This window comes from Protopterus annectens, chromosome 14.part0 (genome assembly GCF_019279795.1).
Source record: "Protopterus annectens isolate FY-2018-M chromosome 14.part0, PAN1.0, whole genome shotgun sequence".
NCBI classification, from domain to species: domain Eukaryota; kingdom Metazoa; phylum Chordata; order Ceratodontiformes; family Protopteridae; genus Protopterus; species Protopterus annectens.
In genome coordinates, this window is record NC_056748.1 from 828,591,966 (window position 1) to 828,615,907 (window position 23,942).

Here is a 23,942-nt window from a genome sequence, read left to right on the forward strand (position 1 = left end):
TATCTGTAACTAAACTATGTGATGCAGAGCTTTTCTCCATGGGCCTCCACTGAAAACAGGCTCCCTGAGCCTAGTGGACCTCCCCGGTCATCAAACTGGAAATAAATAAATAAATAAATCTACTAAAGCCAAGGAAAAGGAGCATCATTTTTCACTTTCTGTAGGTCAACTATTCCAAATTAATATAGACTGTAACAAACTCACATACCTGTTTGGTATATCTTGACCATTGTAGTTTGTGACAAACAGATAATGACATTGTTTAACCTCAGCAAATTAGGTCAAGATACATCACCATCAGTGATCCTTAAGGTAGAAATTGCAAATGCATCTGGTAATTTGAATTAGATATATTTCTCTGAGGATATGGATTCTTGGAATATCACCTTTTATATAAATGGGGTATCATTGTTCTTATTCATCTTACCATTCAAAGAAGGAAGATAAATGTGTGGCATTGTCAGGTCAACTTAAAAATGTTTTACAACAGCAGGGATTTCCAGCTGAACATCAACAGGTCTTTCTTTTGCATTGTCATTCCCATGTTGGGGGCTGTTTACCTGGCACACGTTGTATATCACTTACAACACCAGTCAAGCTATCCAGGATGGTACATTCTATCAGTGCTGGAGATATTTAGTATATTTTTTATTTATTTTATGCATTTCGTGACTGGGTTGTCCAGTTGGACTGAGGACATTTTCAGTGGAGAACCAAGAAGTCTAGTCGTACACTAGCAAACTGGAAACTTTTGGACTCAAAACCATAATTACAGATTGAAGATTATTAGTAAGTTACAACTTGTATCCCCTACCTTAAACTGCCAGGTAATTAGGTGAAATGTGATTGAGATTTCACATGGGGGGCTCAGAGAGGCTTCAGAAATATTCAATTTATATTTGAATTTTTAATACTATATTCAGTTTTCTGTGTTTATGTGTAATTTGAGTTAGATATATTTATTTGAGGGTTTGGATTCTTAGAATATTATCTTATATATATATATATATATATATATATATATATATATATATATATAAATAATATAATATATGGTGCAGCGGTAGCGTTGTTGCCTCACAGCAAGAAGTTCTCCCGTTCCATTCTCGGCTGGAGTGCGGGGAGTACCTTCTCTGTGGAGTCTGCATGCCCTCCCGCGGTTGGGTGGGTGTTTGAAAGACATGCATACATGGGCGTGCCTTCATTGAAGGTTGAACATCGAGCTGGCACCTCGACGTTCATCAAAATCTACTGCCAGTGATTAGCAGACCGGAGTTACACTGTGGCGACCCCTAACCGGGAAAAAGCTGAAAGACAACAACATTATATATATAAATATATATATATATATATATATATATATATATATATATATATATATATATATATATATATATATATATATATATATATATATATATATATATATATATATATATTAGGTTGAGGAGGCCCTGGAGAGGTGGAGATATGCTTTAGAGAGGAGAGGAATGAAGGTCAGCAGGGCTAAAACAGAATATATGTGTGTAAATGAGAGGGAGGGTAGAGGAATGGTGAGGATGCAGGGAGTAGAGTTGGTAAAGGTGGATGAGTTTAAATACTTGGGATCAACAGTTCAGAGTAATGGTGAGTGTATAAGAGAGGTGAAGAAGAGAGTACAGGCAGGGTGGAATGGGTGGAGAAGAGTGTCAGGAGTGATTTGTGACAGACGGGTACCAATAAGAGTGAAAGGGAAGGTCTACAAGAGGGTAGTGAGACCAGCTATGTTATATGGGTTGGAGACGGTAGCATTGATGAAAAGGCAGGAGTCAGAGCTGGATGTGGCAGAGTTAAAGATGTTAAGATTTGCACTGGGTGTGACTAGGATGGAGAGGATTAGGAATCAGTATATTAGAGGGTCAGCTCAGGTTGGACAGTTTGGAGACAAAGCAAGACAGGCGAGATTGCGTTGGTTTGGACATGTGCTGAGGAGGGATGTTGGGTATATTGGGAAAAGGATGCTAAGGATGGAGCTGACAGGTAAGAGGAAAACAGGAAGGCCTAAGATAAGGTTTATGGATGTGGTGATAGAGGACATGAAGGCAGTTGGTGTAAAAGAGCAAGATGTAGAGGACAGGAAGAAATGGAAACAGATGATCCGCTGTGGCGACCCCTGACGGGAGCAGCCGAAAGAAGATGATGATGATATATATATATATATATATATATATATATATATATATATATATATATATATATACACACACACACACATACATATGGGGTATTATTGTTATTATTATTCTTTTTAAATAGATCTGTGGATTTCAAACAAATTCACAGTGGAAAAACAATGATATCTGCTTTTTGCTGTAATTAGAACCCTTGCTGTTCTGTATCAGACATCCTGTGCCATGTTTTGTCATTAACATCTTACTGCATTTGGTAAACACAAGTATGTTAGAGGTAATAGTAACAGTTAACTTGCATATAATTGCAGATGCAGATTCTTCGATGTGTAGTTTCATTGGCTTAAACTTTGCTTTAGAAATAGTGTAATATGATGTGATTACTGCATGTTTACTGTAGCAAAATACTTGAATTTTATTAAGTGAATGCTTGAATATATATCAATATAAACTAGAAGGTATTACATAGAATTGCAGACTTATGTTAATAAAATAATATAATGCAGAAACCTGATGCATGTGAGTTTCCGCACCATTTATTTATTTATTTTATTTTACATTTGTTAACTGGGGGTGTCTGACTGGGACCAAGGCCCTTTTTCAGCAGAGGCCCAGGGAGAAAACCTCCACATGGAAAAAGAATAACAGTTTAAACAGCATCACAAAACATTACAACTTTAAAAATAGACTTTTTTTAGCACAATACAGGGGAATAAAAAAATATTCATAATATTAAGAATAGTTAGTAGATTTCATGGTATTCAGTTGTGGTTAGAAGTACAATACTATATATTTGTAGTATATTAAGTTATTTTGTAGTAGTGTGAAGACAGACCAGTAGGGGACGTAAACCTTCATTCGAAGTGTAAGTCATTACATAGTTTCATGATGACCTTTTATAATTAGAACAGTGGTAGTACTAGTTAATATCTTGGTTTGAAGGTAGTAAGTGTCTAACCTAATGTGGTCAGTGAGAGTAAAGTAAGAATGGGTATGGTATATTTGCCATGATGGTATGCTCTAACCTGGGGAGCAGTCATGGCACAGCCAGCTTTGCTTCAGTTGTTGCCTGATGAGGTTTTTAAAGGAGGTTTTAGGGGATGTGCTTTGTATGCTAATGGGGAGGGTGTTCCATTTTTTTAGCAACTGTACTGTTATATGGTGAGTCTCCATAGCTATTATTGCTTTTGGTGACCTCTAGTAATAGTCTGTTAGATGATCGAAGAGTCCTGGTAGCTGTGTGCTGTTGTACTAAGTTTATGAGGGCAGGATACCTATTAGAGAAGTAATAGAGTGACAGAGACAGAGTTGATTACAAGTTAGTAGATTGGGCAGTTCAAGCCAGTGGAGATGTTGTAGTGCAGTACAGTGATGGGATCTATATGGGCAATTTGCAGCAAAGCAGGCAATTCTGTTGTAGCAGGCTTAAATTTTGCTTAGATCAGTTTTATTGAGATTTGTTAGAATGGGGGATGTATAGAGTAGGGTGGATAGATGTTGGGAGGGAGCAATGGCATTGTTGGTGAGAAACGGTTTAATGTGGTAGAATGATCCTAGTTTGGCATGTACTTTTTTTATAGTTAAGTTTAGATGACTTTCAAATTTTAGATGGCAGTCTATGGTTATTCCTAGTAGCTTAGCCTGTGCCACTGCTGGAGAGAGAGGAGTTTTGTTTGTAGAGTAGATGGTGAATTGACTGCTACTGTAGTTTATGTAAGAGCTGTTTATAATCATTAGCTTTGTTTTCTTAGGATTGATCATAAGTTGGGCTTTGTAAGGTAATTTTCTACCTCAGAGAATGCTAGCTGACTTGTTTGCAGAAGGGTGGAAATATTTTGTGCAGCACAGATTAAGGTAGTATCATTTGCATATTGAATGATAGATACATGCTGTGTGGAGGTATGGAAGTCATTTGTGAAGATTGTGAAAAGTAGGGGTCCTAAAGTAGGCCCCTGAGGGACTCCTGTAGTTATGGGTAAAAGAGGTGAGAGAGAATTTTCCCATTTCACAGTCTGGTACCTGTCAGTTAAGTAACTATGGAACCAGGTTAGTGTGGACTTTGATAGGTTATATTGGTTTAGTTTATTTAGCAAGATTTGATGGGATACGGTGTCAAATGCTTTGGACATATCCAAAGAGAGAGTTGACACCTGCAGGCCTTTATTTCTGAGGTGATTTATTGCTTCTGTGAAGCAGAGGAGGGCTGTAGTGGTGCTATGGGTAGGTCTGAAACCATGTTGAGTAGGGGACAGGATATTTTTGTCTGAGGTATTTTAGTACTTGGTATGAATGCATTTTTCTAAGATTTTAGTCATGGGTCTATAGTTATTCAGTTCAGTGGAGGTTCCCCTCTATGTATGGGAGTCACATGGGATATTTTCTAGAGTGTGGGAACGTAGTTTTTGGCAATAGATCTGTTTGTGATAGTAGAGATTGGAGATTGCAATGGCATCTGCTGTGAGTTTTAAGAAGTAGCTAGGTAGTAGGTCAGCTGCAGGTGACAAGGTTTTTAGTTTGGAGAGCATAGTTTTGGTAGAGCTTTGTTGTTTAAAATGTAGTGACATGGACTTGCATTTATATTGCTTTTAAGTACTCTATTGTCATGTCATCAAGCTCAAAATCTTGAGCATTGATACTCTTGCATGCACCCCATATTGCACAGTGGAAAGGTGTTATGTACTGGTGCACCATGTACAACACACAGTTAAAGATTGTGCATGTCTTGATGAAACTGAATGCAGCATCTGCATTTAGATTCTACCATTTTCACTGGTTCACTGGTAACTAGTGTCTGTTCTAATCATATTTTCACATAAAATGATTTTAATTGAAAACTGGACCATGAAAAAAGGCATAGTGACAGATGATGATGTCACCCATTAGGAGGCTCTGATGCAATTGACATTCCATTGTGACACACAATTGGGATGGAAGCCAAGATAAGAAAGCTTCCACCCATGAAAATGAGAATGGAATTCTTAATTTTTCTTTACTGCAGCCTTTCCATATTGAAATATCAATTTCCACTTTTTATGAGGGCATGTAGTTTTATAAGGGAAAATTAGTGTCTTTTTTTCTGATATTGTAACTACTCATGGTTACTGTCTTTTGCCAAATTATAAAGTGAGAATGGCCATTCATATAATAGTCATACTAATCCTTAATGAACACATCTTTGTATCTTCATTATATGTTAGGCATTCACAAGTGGCCATTCTTTGTCTCAGGTGTCCTTATTTTATTAAGTTTTATTTTTGATTTTATTGAAGACGTGGCTACATCGGTAGGGAATACAGCAGCCCCGACCTGACATTATCACTATGCAAGGTGTAGTGATGTGGGTCCATGCAGCCTTTAGCAGTCTTGCAAGACTTTCATTCTTTTTAAGCTATAGTAAAAAGTAGCAAAATAATTCTTTTACCAGCATCTGCAGATCCCAAAAGCAACTACATGACTCAATGAGGGCAGCAACTATTCTGGACATTTTTCTGCTAAGGGCAAACCATTGCACTTGATTTCTAAAGAGCAATATTTACCGCAGTATCTTTGGTATGTGCAGTAAAGTGAGATAGTTATGTTTATGTCAAAGCATTGTGGTTTGCCTGTATGCAGTGATGCATTAAGATTTGATGTCACGTAAGGATTAGGGAGGGTGCAGAAATGTGGACCCTCTACAAGGATGGTATTACTTTGTTTAGTACAAAGTTGACTACTTCAGTATCTAAATCGTAACATGTTGGCTGAGCAGACTGGGCTGCTACTTACAACTGATGCCAAGTTTTCTGTCATTATAATGATATATATATATATATATATATATATATATATATATATATATATATATATATATAGGACTTATGCACGAATGTCCCAAATCCATAATCACTGAACATATATTAACGAAAGCGCTTTCACCGAAAAAGCACTTTCGTTAATATATGTTTAAAAAAAAAAAAGAAAGAAATCTATGTTATGCACCCCCACACCCCCCTACTTTAATATTCTCACTCCGAGACCACACTACAGTGAGGAAAAGGGAATATTCCCTTATCCACACCATAGTGCGGTCTAGCAAACAGGCATACTTACGCAAAAGTGTTTCTTTGGTGAAAAGCACTTTCGTGCAAGTATGCCAAACCAAAATTAGTTTCGGTGATTTTGTCTTCGGGGATCTGTACTGATCCCATATGTGTGTGTATATATATATATATATATATATATATATATATATATATATATATATATATATATATATATATAGATAGTCATTTGGTCTTTAGTTAGTCTACTGGAAATACTTTTTTCCTGTATGCAACATAAATATAAAAGCAATAGATCTGTGCAGGAGGCAGATGACATTTAACTGTCCTCATTTTTAAGAGCTTTTTGTCACTGTTAACTTTTGGCTTTACAACAAAGACAGTTGTTATTTCAAGCTCAACATCTCTTGTAAAATACCATTTTATTTATAGATAACCTTTATTGCTTTCGCTTACAGAAAACATTTTGTAAAAGGTTAAACCTCATATGTCCAGCAGGTGTTAAAAGTTTACATTTCAGTAATAAAAAACATCAAACATTCATTTTGATGCAGCTGGTATTTTATAAGGAATTATTCCAGATTCTTTTTTTATTTATATTCTTTTCTTAAAAGCATGGGATACATTTACAGCTTACCCAGGTGGTTTATGCTTTCTCGTGGTTTCCTTATCTTTTTCTACTGCGTATTAGCCTTCAGTCTTCTTTCCTCCTTCCCCATGGTGCACTGAGCTATTTGATATCACTGTGAAGGCAAATGGACTCTAGCAGACATTACATTCATTTCTCAGTTTTCTTTTTATCCCTGAAAGCAGATGACATGCAAGCCATTCTCAGGTTTACAGGTGTGCACAAGATTGGACACATCCACCCGCTGTAAGGAGACACAATGGAGCTCATTAAGATAAACTAATGTTTCATGGTTTATTTTGCTTATTTATTTTATTTTATCAATATTTTGATGACCAGGTTAGTCTTACTAAGCTAGTGACCTTTTATCAGGGGAGACACAAGATGGTATTTATACCGCTAGGCGAACTTTGGCCAAGGCATTAGGGAACTTCTCCTACTCTCTTCAGTAAATGCCATGGGATGGATTACATCTGCATGAGCTACCCCATCTCAAGCAGATGGGACCTCAGTTTAACATCTCATCCAAAGGATGAATATATCTTTCAAACCAGTGTGCATTCAGTTTCTTGATTTGAAAGAATAATCAAACTGGCCAATGGTCAGTTATTAAAACTGTTGATTCATTGAAAAGAGGTCCCTAGACAGGGCAATTTTGCCTTACTTTCAACATGCAGTGACCTCAAGTTGATATATTCATTGAGTACCCCCTTTTTAAGTTTGTATGGGAGGCTTTGTGTCCCTTGAAAAAAATAGTAAAAACAATTTACTGATTTCCTTTTTGAACACGTTTTTCATTCTCAAATTTTTTGAACAATTGGTAGAGGTCTGCTTTCACAAACTGGCTTACTATCAGCCCAGACATCATTTCCTTCTTGCCTCATTGCTTGCTTTTCTATTGCTGACGTAGTCTCTACAAAACACTTTATTAATGTGTTCCATCTTATTTTTTTGGGGAATAACTGAAAAGATTTGTCAGACTACTGTGCTACAACAAAAATATTTAAGTGCCAGTGATGGTGAATGTAACATCATATCGACTTGAAATAGTAAATGTCAAATTATAAATACAAAAAACAGTGAACCTGAAAAAACAACTTTAGTCACAGCCCCCTGTACTCCTGACACAATGACTGTACTCCTCATATCAACTACTAGGCAAGAGTACCTTGGAGTAAATAGAATGTTTGGTTTTGGTGAAAACAATGCTCTCTTTCCCTCCAAAGTGATGTAGCCTTGGAGTTAGTATATTTAGTAAGCAGGATCATAGGGGGCCCAGCCTACCACATGGGAAATTTTTATTTTTATTTTTTTTTATTTTATTTTATTTTGTTTTTGTTAACCGGGAGGGTCCGACTGGACACAGGTCCATTTTCAGCGGAGGCCCGGGAAGAAAAGCTCCATGTTACAATATTAGGTTAATACAATTCTAAGTAATTAATTAAATTTAAAGTAGTACAGGGAACATTTACATGACAAGTGATACATCTAGTAGAATGAGAAATTATTACAAAACAGGTTTTTTTTTTTTTTTTTTTTTCCCTTCACATTCACAAAAACATTAATAATTTTACATTCACAATACATTTATGCATTTGTATAACTGAGAAGTAAATAAATGCCCATACTGGCAAAATTAAAGTATAGGTATAGGTAAGATGAGAGTAGGAGGAGTTATGTTAGGTTTTATACTATTTTCAGATACAGATTATAGCCATTATCAGGTATGGGTTGTAGTAAAGAACAGTACAAGTGTTAGTGTGTTTTCTGCTAATGGACTGATGATATGTTTGCATGAATATGCAGGATATCAACAGGGCTAAGTAAGGGAAAAGTTATAGTGTAGCAGAATCCTTGCAAGTGAGCATAGTTATTGTTACCCTGGGGTGTAACAAGAGCAGAGCCAATTATTAGAATAATGGGATTTCAGGAGGTGTTTGAATTTGGTACTAGAAGTAGTGCTAGTTATAATGTTTGGGAGTGAGTTCCAGGTTTGGGCTGTTATGCAGGCAAAGAGAGATTTACCTGCTTCATTTTTATGTCTTACTACTTGAATGAGATTTTGGTTACTAGATCTTCTAGTGGTGGTGTAGGGCTGAATTAACTGTTGGAGAGCAGGTGTTTTCTCAGGGTAGTAGTAGAGTTTATGTGCAGCTGTGGCTTGATTAAGTCTTAGCAGTTGAGGAAGTTCCAGCCACTTGAGTTGCATTACGGAAAGACAGTGATGGGACCTATTTGTGGAGTCTGTTGCAAATTTGGCAATTTTGTTATAGCAGGTTTCCATTTTGTGAAGTTCAGTCTGGTGAAGGTTAGCTAAGGTAGGGGAAGCATAAAGAGGGATGGAGAGGAGGTGGCTTCTTGCAATAGTGGCTTTGGTCTGTTTAGTCATGAACTTTTTGTTTCTATAGAGGAGACCTAGTTTTCTGTTTACCTTTTTGATGGTTTGTGCTATATGGATATCAATTTTTTGGTGATTATCAATCTGTACTCCTAGTAGTTTTGTGTGGTTGGTGGGTGTGATTTGAATATTGTTTTTGGAGTTTATGATGAGGCTATAGTTTGAATTGGATGATCTTCCAGGGGTGAATAAGATTAGTTTAGTTTTCTTTGGATTGAGAAGAAGTTGTATTTTAGTAAACCTGCTAGAGTAAAGTTGAGTTGGGTAAGGGTGTGTAGTTCCTTTATGCTGGGGACAGCACACATTATGGTGGTGTCATCAGCATATTGAACTACTGTGGCAGTGGGCAGTGAAGAGGAGATGTTGTTAGTGAAGAGGGAGAACAGCAGTGGGCCAAGGATTGATCCCTAAGGGACTCCTATGGAAACTGGTAAGAGGGAGGACAGCTTTTCTTGCCAGAGAACTGCTTGTTGGCGTTCTGATAGATAGCTATTGAACCACAGTATAGTGGAGGAGCATATATTGAGACTAGATAGAGTATTGAGGAGCATGTTTTGATTAACCATATCAAAGGCTTTTGATAAGTCGAGGAAGATGGAAGATACGAAAAGACCTTGGTTTCTATAGTGGTTGACTGTATTGGTATAGGATAGAAGGGCAGTGGTTGTGCTGTGGGAGGGTCTGAAGCCGTGTTGGGAGTTGGATAGTAGTTTGTTTTGTTGGAGATATTGCATTAGTTGCAAGTGGACAACTCTTTCAAGAATTTTTGATAAGGGTGATAGTATGGGTAAAGGACGATAGTTGGTCAGCTCTAAGGAATTGACTCCTTTGTGCAGAGGGACAATGTGGGAAGTTTTCCAGAGGGTAGGAACTATGTGTTTTGAAATTGATCTATTTATGAGAATAGACACTGGGTATGATATGGCTTCTCCTGCTATCTGAAGGAAATCTGCAGGAAGTTTATCGGCAGCTAGTGTGGTTGGTTTTAGCTTCCTAAAGAGGTTTGCAATCATTTTAGTGGACATTGGCTGTAGGGAAAAGCTAGAGATGTTATTTTTTGTATTACTGTTGATTGTAGTGGATGATTGTATAGTAGTGCCATTATTTTTCTGGGTATTGGCTAGATTTTGAACTGTTTCTGTAAAGAATTTATTAAATTGTGTAGGAAAATCATCCTGGTTGTTTGGCAGTACAGGGGTGGGAGTGGATGCTTTCCCAGGGTGAAGTAGTCTATTAATGGAAGTCCAGAATTTTTGGGGGCTGTGGCTATATTTATCCTGTAGATTTTTATAGTAGTTGGACTTGTCTAATTTAGTTAACCTCTTGGCTTTATTACGTAGTTCAATGTACTTTAACCTTAGAGTAGTACTTTTATCTTTGTGGGATGCTATCCAGAATTTGTCCCTTTCTTTCATTGTCTTTTTTGTCTCTTTGGTAAGCCATGGGGCATGGTAGGTTTTTGTTCTAATGGATCTAGAGGGGCCATGATGGTCTAGGATATGTAGGAAGGTTGAGTTAAAGTACTGTACAGCTTCATTGAGAGGTAGTTGTTTAAGAGGGAGCCAGTTACAACAACTTAGTGCTTTGTTAAAGTCATTGGCTCTGAAGTGTCTTTTATTATGTATTATTCTGAGTAAAGGTAGGTTGGGTAGGTAGTAGGTCTTGCTCCTAATTAGGTAGGTGGGTTGATGGTCGCTTAGACTGTCAGGAAAACAGCCAGATTGATGTACAAAAGTAGGGTGGGATACCAGAATCCAATCCAAAATGGATTGACGTTTGGTTGTTTTGTCAGTCCTAGTGGGCGTAGTGATTATTTGTGAGAATCCATAAAGGTTGATATGATCTGAGGGATAGTCATTGGAGCAGTTGCCCCAGTCTATGTTAAAGTCACCTAGTAGTATGGTTTCGTAAGGGAGGGAGAGTGAGAACCAGTTTAACATGTTTTCCATAATGGGAATGTTGTTACCTGGGGGTAGATAGGCACCTGCGATGATTATTTGTTTGTGTTTAATTTAAATTTGGCAAGGATAAGTTCTACCTTGTTGATTTCTTCATTATTATAGTCAACTAGTTCTAGTGTGAGGTGACTTTGAAATAGAATTGCTACACCCCCACCCTTTTTCCCTGTTCTGTCTTTACACAGGATATCATAACCTGGGACTATGATCTCATTATTGTGGTGATCAGGTTTAAGCCAAGTTTCTGTTAGTACCACCATGTCAGGTTTGTACATGGCTAATAAGGCATGCAGGTCATGTATTTTGTTTAGTATGCTTCTTACGTTTATATTTAAAAGGAGGAGAGATGATTTGGGTTTGTAGAAGTGGGGATTTGGTACCTTTATTTCAGCTTTTTCCATTGGGGTAGGGCCCGGATTTGGGTGTATGTCTCCACTGCAGGAGAGTTTTTGCAGTAGGTTTAAGTATAGTTTGGTGAGTTTATTAAGAATTTTAGATAGCTTGTTTGAGGTGTGGGGGTTAGTTTGTACTGCTAATTTGTTATAATAGAGTGATGGGTTTAGAAAGGAGGTAGTGTTGGGGGTTGTAATAGGAAAGTTTTGAAGTAGTGTGTGGTTAATTATGGGTTTGGTTTGCCATGGGGGTGGAAAAGTGATATTTAGATGGGTGTGGTAGGAAGAGAGTATTGAGAGTAGAAGTAAACTGGAGATAGTTGCTTGATAAAATATAAGTTTTTGGAGAAGGAGGTTTTGCAAGCTGTGCATGTTTTTAGTTATGGTGAAGATAAAGTTAATTTGGAAAGTAAACTAGGTGGATATGTTAGGGTGTGGATATTGTGCGAGTGGTGGTTGTAATTAATGTTGTGTTTGGTTGATAATTGGAATGGTGGTTGTAATTTATGTTGTAGTTGATTGAAGGGACTTAATAAGATAATTGAGCAGGTGAGAACTGATGATGGGTGTGTTGTAGAATTATAAGTTTGAGTGCCCTAGGGGTGGGTGGGAAAGGGGGTAGGGGAGCAAAGTCAGCCCGAGCGTTAGCGAGGGCAAACGGAGCGGGCTAGCACCACCATGGAAGAGGCACGGTGAGAGAATAAAACAATCAGAGAAAGGCGTTTCAGCAGGGCAGAGCTATTTAGTGTCTAGGAATAGTTGTTTTGATTTCTCATTTTATGCACAAAGCTCTGAAGGAAACTTTAGCAAGAACAAAGCTAAACACAAGACTAGGGAGGAGGGGGATATGGTCATGGAGCTATGAGTTAGGGTGGGGAGCTGAGTGGGGGATTTAGAGTGGAGAAGGGGTTTACAGGATTAGGGTTAGGTAGGTGAGAGTCTGTGTGGCTAGAAAACACAGAATGAGGGAGTGAACAGATAGAGGTATAAGGTAGAGAGGGGCTATGTTGCAGAGGAAGACAGAGTAAGGAGAGAGAACAGAAAGTGGTAAGAAGTAATGGTTAAACTAGTAGTAGCTTTAGAGGGGAGCTAAGGAGCTGACAGTGGTCAGGGCTAAGCAAGTAATAGCTGAGTGGGTAGATTATGAGGTAACAAAGAACGAGGCAGGGCAGGTAGTGAGGGAGGGGGGATGAGAGGTGGGGTGTGCAGAGATGTGTTGTAGCTGACCAGGTACCTTACAATATTAATTCACACTAATAGGGTAGGAGGACTGGTTAAAGTTTATATACTTAACACATCCTTTGCTTCTGTTTTAATAGCACAGCTGCTGGAGAGGATTCCATGGACGTCAGTAGTCAAGGGGAGTGGGTATTCCTCTTTTATGTGGTGTAGGTTATTTAAAACCTTAATTATGGTACCAGAGACCTGTAAAATAAATATGTAAAAGAGTAAGATAGTGAGCTGGTGTAAGCTGTGTAATCGGAAACAGGCAGTAGTGATAGGGGGTGAAGTATAGGGGTAATAAGTAAGGAAGATATTTACATGCAGGAAAGCAGTAGTAAGGACAGTTAGTGGGTTCCTGAGTGGAAAAGGTCAGAAGAGGGGTAAGTAGGAGAGTAGTCAAAATTGTAAGTATATAACATTTGAAGGAAAGTGATATAAAAGAAGAAAGGTAAGAGAGACGTAGGAATAGGTGTGGAGATCAGTAGGTAGAATAGTAGTACTTACAGCAATGTTAGCTAAGACAAAAAACAAAAACGGATACAAATACTGTTTAAGAGTAGACCTAATGCTATATAATAGTAGTAATTATAACAGTGATGGCAGACATGTAAGTTTCATTTCAGCTAGGCAGTGAATAAAGCAAGTAGTTAATAAAGTGGTATGCTAGAATAATACAAATCAACACCAACAATCTATTATATATCATCTATTATATAGTTAATAAAGTGGTAAGCTAAAATAATACAAATCAACACTAACAATCTATTATATATCATCTATTATATAGTTAATAAAGTGGTAAGCTAGAATAATGCAAATTAGCACTAACAGTCTATTATCTATCAGCCTGGATAGACACACAGTGAAATAAGAAAATAAAGTGAGTCAGTATTTAAAATACATTTGGCCTTAAGCCATTACAACTGACCTGGCTTTTACATAGACATAATACAGCCAATAATCCATCAGAAAATGCCTTTTCTACAGCTTAGTAATAGCAGCAATGGTACAGCTTGCTATAAAACACGTGGTGATCATAGGTTAAGTGACAGTACATTAGAGACACCATTCCCATCACTTGTTAAAGCATAAAGTACTATTCATGTGTAATAGAGCATAAAAGCAGTTGATATCAGCAGAAAAACACTTTCCTTAAAATAGGTAAAACGCCAGTGATACAGCATCCTATAGACACGTGGCGCTATTAAATTGAGTCAGTTTTAGTAGAAACGTTACACATAGAAGCTGATAAAGCATACGGCCATATTATCCTGAGATAGAAACATCAGCATAACAGTTAAACAATATCAGAGTCGGAAAACATAAAGGCAGACGGCCGTTTATCTTTCATATGTAAAATGAAAAGCCGTCCGTCATGAGCAAGGTACCAATAGTCCAATTCAAGCAGGAGCAGTGATAGCAACCACACTAGACAGCACAACATGTAATTTAATCGTGTGGCACATACGAGCTTATCCTTAGTCTACAATACAGAAACATAGCCAGAATACAATAACTGTAGCAGGAATAAGGTTGTAAGTTGAGCGCTTACCTGGTCAGCTTGTACACACTACCGCATTAGCGGAATAGAAGCAGAGAAATGGTGCCTGAGTCAAAGTGTAGCTTTTCAAAGCTGCACGGCATCATGGGAGGAGGGGCTGACATAAGTATTGTAGGAGAAAAGGGGAAGGCTAATTAGGAATAGGAGAGATGGTAAGAATAGCGTAGCACCACCGTGGAAGAGGCACGGTGAGAGAATAAAACAATCAGAGAAAGGCTTTTCAGCAGGGCAGAGCTATTTAGTGTCTAGGAATAGTTGTTTTGATTTCTCATTTTTTGCACAAAGCTCTGAAGGAAACTTTAGCAAGAACAAAGCTAAACACAAGACTAGGGAGGAGGGGGATATGGTCACGGAGCTATGAGTTAGGGTGGGAAGCTGAGTGGGGGATTTAGAGTGGAGAAGGGGTTTACAGGGTTAGGGTTAGGTAGGTGAGAGTCTGTGTGGCTAGAAAACACAGAATGAGGGTGTGAACAGATAGAGGTATAAGGTAGAGAGAGGCTATGTGGCAGAAGAAGACAGAGTAAGGAGAGAGAACGGAAAGTGGTAAGAAGTAATGGTTAAACTAGTAGTAGCTTTAAAGGGGAGCTAAGGAGCTGACAGTGGTCAGGGCTAAGCAAGTAATAGCTGAGTGGGTAGATTATGAGGTAACGAAGAACGAGGCTGGGCAGGTAGTGAGGGGGGGGGATGAGAGGTGGGGTGTGCAGAGATGTGTTGCAGCTGACCAGGTACCTTACAATATTAATTCACACTAATAGGGTAGGAGGACTGGTTAAAGTTTATATACTTAACACATACTTTTCTTCCGTTTTAATTGCACAGTTGCTGGAGAGGATTCCGCGGACGTCAGTAGTCAAGGGGCGTGGGTATTCCTCTTTTATGTGGTGTAGGTTATTTAAAACCTTAACTATGGTACCAGGGACTTTGCTTCTGTTTTAATAGCACAGTTGCTGGAGAGGATTCCGTGGATGTCAGTAGTCAAGGGGAGTGGGTATTCCTCTTTTATGTGGTGTAGGTTATTTAAAACCTTAATTATGGTACCAGGGACTTTGCTTCTGTTTTAATAGCACAGTTGCTGGTGAGGATTCTGTGGACGTCAGTAGTCAAGGGGAGTGAGTATTCCTCTTTTATGTGGTGTAGGTTATTTAAAACCTTAATTATGGTACCAGGGACCTGGTCAGCTTTTACACACTACCGCGTTAGGGGAATAGAAGCAGAGAAATGCAGGGAGGTCAGCCCCCTTACAAAAATACTTACTTTACATTTAATTTCAATTGTACCTCCAGCTGTATTAATTTTATGGTAGTTCTATAGGATGCAAAAAACATTTATTATGAGAATAGTAATAATTTTCCCATAAACTGCTACCCTCTCACTAAACCATTTCATCTTCAGTATGCAAACAAACACAAAATAGCAGCAGAAGCACATGCTGAGATTCCCCCTCACTGAATGAACATGTGTCCCCCCTAAAACTAAAGAAAAAACAGTAGTAAGCTTTTTTATTTTGGGATAACCTTCCTACCCCTATAACCTGCTATGTATATACAGTAAATCAGAGACTGTATAGGTATGGAGTAACTGAAGGAGTCAATACTGTGTAACATTGACTGCTCCAGGTACTGTCATTTTGTATATTTTCTACAGAATATTTCACTTGGTAAATAAAAATATGCTTTAGTACTACTTGACAATCAGCACATTTAATCACCAGCAATATTTGATGAGGGAGCATTTGATCTGTGGGACTCTGTCACTGTCAGCGGGTATTTACTAATCAGTCCTATGATCAGGTGTCCTGTGTCCAGTCATTATTTTTATATTGACTCATTATAGATAATGACCTGCTGAGAAGTCCTGGTGTTGCTGTAAACCATTTTTGTATAATCTAAAAACCTACCTAACTTCCACCTGTGTTTGCACTCGTTTCCCACCTTTCCTGTAACTAGTCTAGTCCAGATACAGATTTGCTTTATCCAGGACAGTTTGTAAGCTTCTGAGCGGTGCCAAAGTCTGTTCTTCAATTTTTTTTCCCTTAGATCTGCTAGTTCTCTCCTCTCCTGCACTTTTACTAGCTTATTAGTATAGCACTTTACCATACTTCTTGTAGCAATTATTGTAGCACACAAAAGTGCTATCAGCACTAAACGTTCTACAAGGAAACAGCTCCAGTACTTATTATTAATGCCCACCCCTCCAGGCATGTCTAAAGATCAGTTCCCTGTGCTTTCTCCTATTAACCTGGTGAACGTGGGCATCCTGAGGCAATGTAGCAACTGCCTCATGTACACTGACAACCCTCTCCTCTTGCCTCCCAACACTCAGGCTTGTGAGAGATTAACTTATATATCCAAATTGGAAACCACGCACTCTCCAGCCAAAACCAGAACAACTGGTCAAGAGGAGAAGATCAACACTTGCACCACACCACATGGAACACATAGCCCTCCAGAACATACACCAGTACTGCCTTCACATAAAAACATAAACAATACACCCACTTTCGTGGAGGCTGTCAATAAAACACTACCCAAACAGCAGAGACCTTCAAGGCAGAAATGCACTCGACCACCATGACACAACACTAATCAAGAGACACATAACTCTCCTAAACAGTGTGCCACTCAACCAAAGCCCCTAAGGCAAAACAGGATACCCAACACACTAGTCACAGGTGACTCAATAGTGAGGCACACTGATGTCCCACTCACTAGGTTGAATAAGGAGAACGTAACAGTCAGCTGTCTGTCAGGTGCCAGGATCCACCACATAATGCACGCACTCAGGTCCCTCATATGATTCAGTCATTGTACATGTGAGTGTGAATCATCTGAGACATACCTCCCTGGACTGTAAGAAAAGAGACATGGAGGAGCTCTTGGATTATGTAGCCCAGGCGGGTATGACCCTCATCCTGAGCAACATCCTACCATCACCCAGAATGATACCACAGTACAAGCAGAAAGTGATTGATTTCAACAATTGGCTAAGTTTCTGGTGTCACTCTAAGAGGATCCAGTGTCTGTCTGCCTGGGATGACATGATTGGCAGACCTTGATGCTTTGCCAGAGATGGCCTGCATCTCTCACCCCTGGGATTCCGGATACTGGCCAAGGCTCTTACCACCCCTATAGTGCCTTTTTTAGGCAGTGTTCCAAAGACCAAATTACCACCATAACAGCTACAAACAAATGCAATCTGAGGGCCATGCTGCTTAGCGCTAGAAGTCTAAATCTCAAAATGCACTCGCTCGAAGCACTCCTTAAAATGGAGAACATCGACATTTGTGCTGTAATAGAGACCTGGTTCAAGGCAGCAGAAAGCACCCCTACACTACCAGGCTATAACTCTTTCCACACCTTTCGGCCCCAGAACTTGGACTGAAGCTCCAAAGGTGGTGGTGTTTTCATATTCATAAAGGATGTGCAGCTACTATTAACAAACACAGACTAAGCATATTCATTCTTATGAAGATTCTTCCTCTTTAAAGTGATAAATAGTACTTAAAACTGACTCACTGCGGATATATGAGGGTGGATGTCATAGAGCTGAGTTACATATCATTTCAGTGTACATAAATAGCAGGATCTAATTTTTTTGTGTTTCTTTGTTTAGAGTATATCAGTGTTCTGTGATTGTGATTATTTCATATGGGAAGTTTATTTTTCAGCAGCAGTAGTTTGTGTTTTTGTTCTTTAGTGTACTGGTGGCTGCACAGGCATGCTCTGAATTTTGAAGGTAAGAAGTACTAGTTTAAGATATTCATGTTTATGAAATTATGTCATCTCATGATTTTTTTTCATATCAACACCAGTAGAATAAACTGTTTGAGAAGAGCAAGATGGCAACTAATATATAAAGAATTGTGGATTTTGCCTTATCTGCCATGGCCATTCAGGCCTCCTTCCACCCTGTAGACCTTGTTGTTCATAGGTTCATAGGTATATACTATGCTAATATGAACCAGGGCTTTTATAAACCTAGCTGTGCAATCCACCCCAGTTGTGTCCCTGTGTGTAATGGACATTTATTAATAGGTGGTACGACAGTTAAGCGGTTATATGGAGGGGTACATTAGTTTGGACATTACTGTCTGCCTCTGTCTATCAGAGACATGGGGGCCAGACACAGGGTGAATTCCTGATTTCTCATCCATTGGTCAGAGTTATGCTTAAATAGGGTTAGAGATGGGCTCTGCTTTGCATGGATGGGAAGACTGTTCCAGAGCATAGAGATCCTCTGAGACACATATCTGTCTCACCAACATGTCTTATTTATGTCAAAAGTAAAATTTAAATCCTTGGATCTATTGGTTCTGATGATGATCATTTTCAGATATGCAAAAGGTCCATCATAGCTCTCTCATCCAGACAGTTAGTTACCAGGTAATGAGGGTGAGAGGGTCAGCTTTGGTTAACTAGTCCACAGTTGCTCATTTTAATTCTCCTTATGCAGACCTGTCTATCTTACTGGTCCCTGTATACTGTGTGATGACTAAAGATTGTAGAAATTATGTGGTTCCTGTAATTATATGCATCAGAAAGGCTTGAAATATAAATAACTCTTTGCAAAAATACCTGTGACATTATGCTAGTGCATGCTTCAGAACCACATATATTTTGGTTTATTGCAGTGTGGTTTGGGACAAAGTTTATGGGCATGTTTGTGTCTGGAGATTCACATATCAAAAAAAAAAAAACAAAAAAAAAAACACCAGAAGTGCAAGTAACAGACTTCTACATAGTACTTTGGATTCTAGAATATAAAATATTTCAAGTAGAAATATTACTGCATCTCATTTGCATAAAGATGTCAGTCAAAAATGTTAAGCAATAAACTCAATGTGAAAAACTGAAAGGTTGCCAGCCCAGCCAGATAGAATCTTGTAAATAATTCTGTGTGATTTGTAAATATTAATATAATCCACAGGCTGGTTTTACAAATGTAAAAGAGAACTATATGTTATGATTAAACTATATGTTGTACTGAGCTTCAAAAATGTAACCACAGTGCACTCTGCTGGAAGAAAGCTGATAAGTCAAGCATTGTATGGCTGTTTGATCTCAAACTCGGAGACAGGATGTCTGGATGAAGGTATTCTTTCTATTGTCTTAGGGCAAGAGTTAATTGCTAGATTTTACATATATATAATGTATGTTATGGCTGTGGCTTCCTGCAGGTGCACATTACAAAAATAAATGTACATTTTGAGTTTGTTAGCCTGTGAAGCTAAATCAGAACTGTTAAGAATGATGTTATCTAAAATGAGTCCGTAGTGATGTATTATCAATTTAAGACTTTCTCAGAGAGAGAGAATTAGAGCATTTTTGCATTTGTCTTCAGAACTGACAACATCACCAACACTGTGCCTTTGCCCTATATGTAAGTAGAATTTAGAACATTATTGCTCTTAGAGTTAGATAGGAATTTAGTCAGAGTTAGTCTAGCTGTTTTTTTTGTGTATGTCAGACTATCTAACAATTTTGTTTTAAAGCATTTTCCTGTGATTTTTGAACTCTTGACTAGCACTGTGTTGAGGAGATTTGTCTTGTGTTTTTATTTATTATTAAATATTTTTAAATCTTTCAACTAATTAATAGTTAAATAAAATAATTTAAGCTCTAGAGTACTTGAATGTATTTAGAGATACTGTACTAAGCCACTCCAATAGCCTTAAAAAGTTCTGGTCACACTTACTAATTGGATAATAATAATAATGCACAGTAAAATTGGACACCCTTTGGTAAAGGCCTTATTAGTAGCTGATATTAGTGGTTGGTGGCCGTGATTTCGACGTTATAGCCTGGGCAGAGAAAGGGGCATAGCTGGGCAGGGACATGAAGCATTGGTTGGACAGAGAGGGTGCTGGAGGATTTAGCTTGATCACTAGGCTGAGACCTGTACCCTATAGCTGTGCCAGTGGGGAGTCGTATTCGGGATCTGGAGAGAAAGGGAGAAACCAGATGTTCATCATGTTTCACTGTTGCAGTCATGACTGTAGGGTTCTCCCCTGCCGGCAGGCAGTCCTCGGTCGGCCAGAATCCCAAAGTCTGGGTCCGGCGTCGGCTGTTCAGCCATGCTCCCTGACGTCAGAGCGCCAGGAGTACAAAGCTGACAGCCGACGCCATTTTCTCCAGTCTTTCTTGCCGTGCGGTGATAGTTCGCAAGTGCCGGTCAGCTGATTCCTGACGATTTTTTCTGATAAACTTCAGTCCAAAGACTTTCTTCTCCACTCAAAGCTAAGTACCCCGTTGGGGAAACTTTTTTCTTGCTCCAGTCCGATGTCAGAAAAAGTTAACGATTGCATTTCATGTGGGAAGCAAATACCTCATAAGGATTTTCATTCTTACTGTATTCCTTGCTTAGGCCCTGACCACGACGTAGCTAGTTGTCGGTTTTGTGCTAGATTCAATCAACGTACAATTAAACGAAGGTACGATTTTGCTTTTCATTACTTCAGTAGGCGCTTTAACTACAAAATGTCGTCGGATACAGTTCCGGCTACCGGAGTTTACAAACGTCGCAGGGATAAAGACAGGCCTCCGAGGTCCAAATCTGATGATAGCGCACAAGCGGAGCCAGCTTCAGGTTTGGCCGTTGTCAGTGAGGCGCTTTTGCAGCCCCTGTCGTCGGCCATTTCAGAACCGATGGCCAAAACGGACTCTCTTGCGGAGCCAACAAGGCCTTTAAATATCTCTATTGCAGGACCTTCGGACAATGCTCCTTCAGATGGGTCCAGAGCCGCTGTGCAGGTACCGGCTTCCGAAGGGGTTTTCAGGCCTACTCAGCTTCTAATAAAGGCAAAGACAAAGACAAAGGCAAAGACTCCTTCTAAATCAAAGACTGCAACACTAGCCTCTTCTGAACCGGCTACCAAGTCACAGAAACAATTACTCAAGATGGCGGAGGATTTACTTACTATGATTAGGGGTTCACATCCCCCTCCAGATAAAAGGCCAAGGCAGGATGTTTATTATGATTCCTCTGATCAGGCTTCTGTTTCTTCAGTTTCCTCTTCTGACCAGGAATATTCTTTCCCTCCTTATGAGGATTCTGATGCTGAGGAATCTATTCCCTCAGCTTCTCCCCCTGAGGATTTCTCTTTTGGGGAAACTTTGCATGAAATGAGGGAACATTTCCACTGGGAAGGACAGGAGTATTCAGAGTCTAAGAAAAGACTAAGGGATTTTCTTCTTCTCCCCCAACATAGACCCCTGGCTATTCCTTCTGTTTTGGATATTGTGGATGATGCTTTTTCGGAGGCTAATTTAACCCCTGATTCTTTTCCTCCTGCTCCTGTCAAGCCGGATAGATATTACAGGGTTCCTGATTCCCACCAGTTTTTATACAAGAACCCTTCTGCAGACCCTGAAACCATTTCTCAGGGCCCCAGGGAGTTAAGACCGCTTCTGCCAAAAATTCCATTCCCACTGAAAAGGACTCTAGATCTTTAGAAAGATGGGGCAAAAAAGTGTACACTTCTGCTACTTTGTCCATCAGGGCTTTAAACTGTCAGTTTCATATGCTGAAATACCAGCAATTTCTCTTGTCTGTTTTAAAACAAAAGCTTACTTCCATTTCTGCCTGTGCAGATGATAAGGAATTACATGACTTATTGCATGCCACTGAGCAAGTTGGAAAGCATGGTTTACACTGTGGATTTGATGCCTTGGAGGCTTCTTGTAGGGCTGCTGCCTCCGACACAGTCATTAGAAGGCATGCATGGCTAAGGGAACAAAATTTGCCAGAACAAGTGAAAGCTAAATTATTGGATGCTCCTGTTCAGCATAATGTTTTGTTTGGATCAAAAGCTGAAGAAGTGATTAAAAAGATGGAGGATAAGGTGAAATCCATGCAAACAGTTAAAGATTTCTTACAAGTACAGCCAACAAGATTTAGCAGAAATTGGCCTTCTAAAAATTGGTCTTTTCCCACTTCAGACAGGCCTCAGAGAGGTAGATATAGACGCTCCAGAGGAAGGCCTGAAACACAAGGTTCTTATAGACCAAAACAGTGGACTGCTTCCACCCCTAGGGGAGGAGAGGACAGGTCACAAACTCATAGGAAACAAACTCAATGACTCCCTCTGTTGGGCTGCAGGAACTTCTTGCCTGGAAGCCCCTCTCGGAGGAAAACTCACTCTTTTTTTATCAAAATTGGACTCATATAACCCAAGACAAGTGGGTTCTGGATGTGGTTCTAAGAGGTTACAAATTCCATTTTCATACCCTGCCAAGGCCAAGCGGATGGCCAGATCTTCCAAAACATCAATGGACAGAGGCCTTAAACCAGGTGGAAGCTCTTTTGGCTATGAAAGCCATAGAACTGGTTCCACTTTCAGAGATGGGACAAGGTTTTTACTCAAGGCTCTTTCTAGTCCCCAGGAAGCAAAACTCATGGAGACCCATTCTGGATCTGTCAGTCTTGAACACCATTCTAGAAATTCCAAAATTCAAGATGCTTACTCTCCAGCAGCTACTTCCAATGCTGTCCAAAGATGCTTGGATGGTAACTTTGGATTTGAAGGAGGCATATTTACACATTCCCATCAGGCAGGAACGCAGAAAATACCTCAGATTCAAGGCCGAAGCGAGGCACTTTCAATTCTCTGCACTGCCCTTTGGATTGTCTACTGCGCCCAGGGTCTTCACCAAATGCCTAGCTCCAGTAGTAGCTTACTGCAGACTCAAGGGAATTCAAATTTACCCTTATTTGGACGATTGTCTAATTCAGGCAGACAGCAAGGATGTCTTACTCCAGCATCTAGAATTTGTTCAGAACCTCCTCAAGTTGCTGGGTTTCTCTGTAAACATAAAAAAGTCAAATTTGACACCATCACAACAGATAACTTTTCTGGGTGCTCTTCTAAACACCACAACCCAGATGGCATTTCTAACATCCGAAAAACAGTTACTGCTGGCTTCAACTTTCAAAACCTTGGCAACTTTAACTCAGCTATCTGCAAGGAGATTCCTGCAGGCTCTGGGTTACATGGCCTCCTGCATCCTTCTCGTACCATATGCAAGACTACACATGAGGAAAATACAGTGGTACCTAAAAAGTGTATGGTCTCAGCATTGCCACAGTTTAGACATACTGATCTCTGTCCTTCCTTGCCTTCAAAAGGAATTTCTTTGGTGGTCCAGGGCATGTACTCTAAACAAAGGGAAACCCTTCTGTCTGCCTCCTTCCACTCAGATCCTAACCACGGATGCCTCGGATTATGCTTGGGGAGCCCATTTTCAGGGCAACTGTCTGCAGGGCCTTTGGACAAGGGATCAGAAGCACCTGCATATCAATTTAAAGGAAATGTTAGCAGTCCAGGAAGCTCTACTGGCCTTCAGGAATCTTTTACATCCAGGACAACTACTAATACGGACAGACAACACCACAGTTATGTGGTACATAAACAAGCAAGGGGGATCTCATTCCTACCCCATTTGCAGACTAGCCATGGATTTATGGAACACAGCTCTAGCTTGCAATCTGGACCTTCAAGCTCAATTTCTACCAGGGAAGCTAAACTTCCTGGCAGACAGCCTGAGCAGAAACCTTTCGGATCCACAAGAATGGATG

The 23,942-nt window shown here is 39.4% G+C and overlaps 1 protein-coding gene across 1 annotated transcript in view; it reads left to right on the top strand.

Moving 5' to 3' along the window:
- Positions 1 to 23,942, top strand: part of TLL2 (tolloid like 2) — a 2,712,623-nt gene that overhangs the window by 1,071,620 nt on the left and 1,617,061 nt on the right. The gene's annotated exons all lie outside the window — the stretch shown is intronic.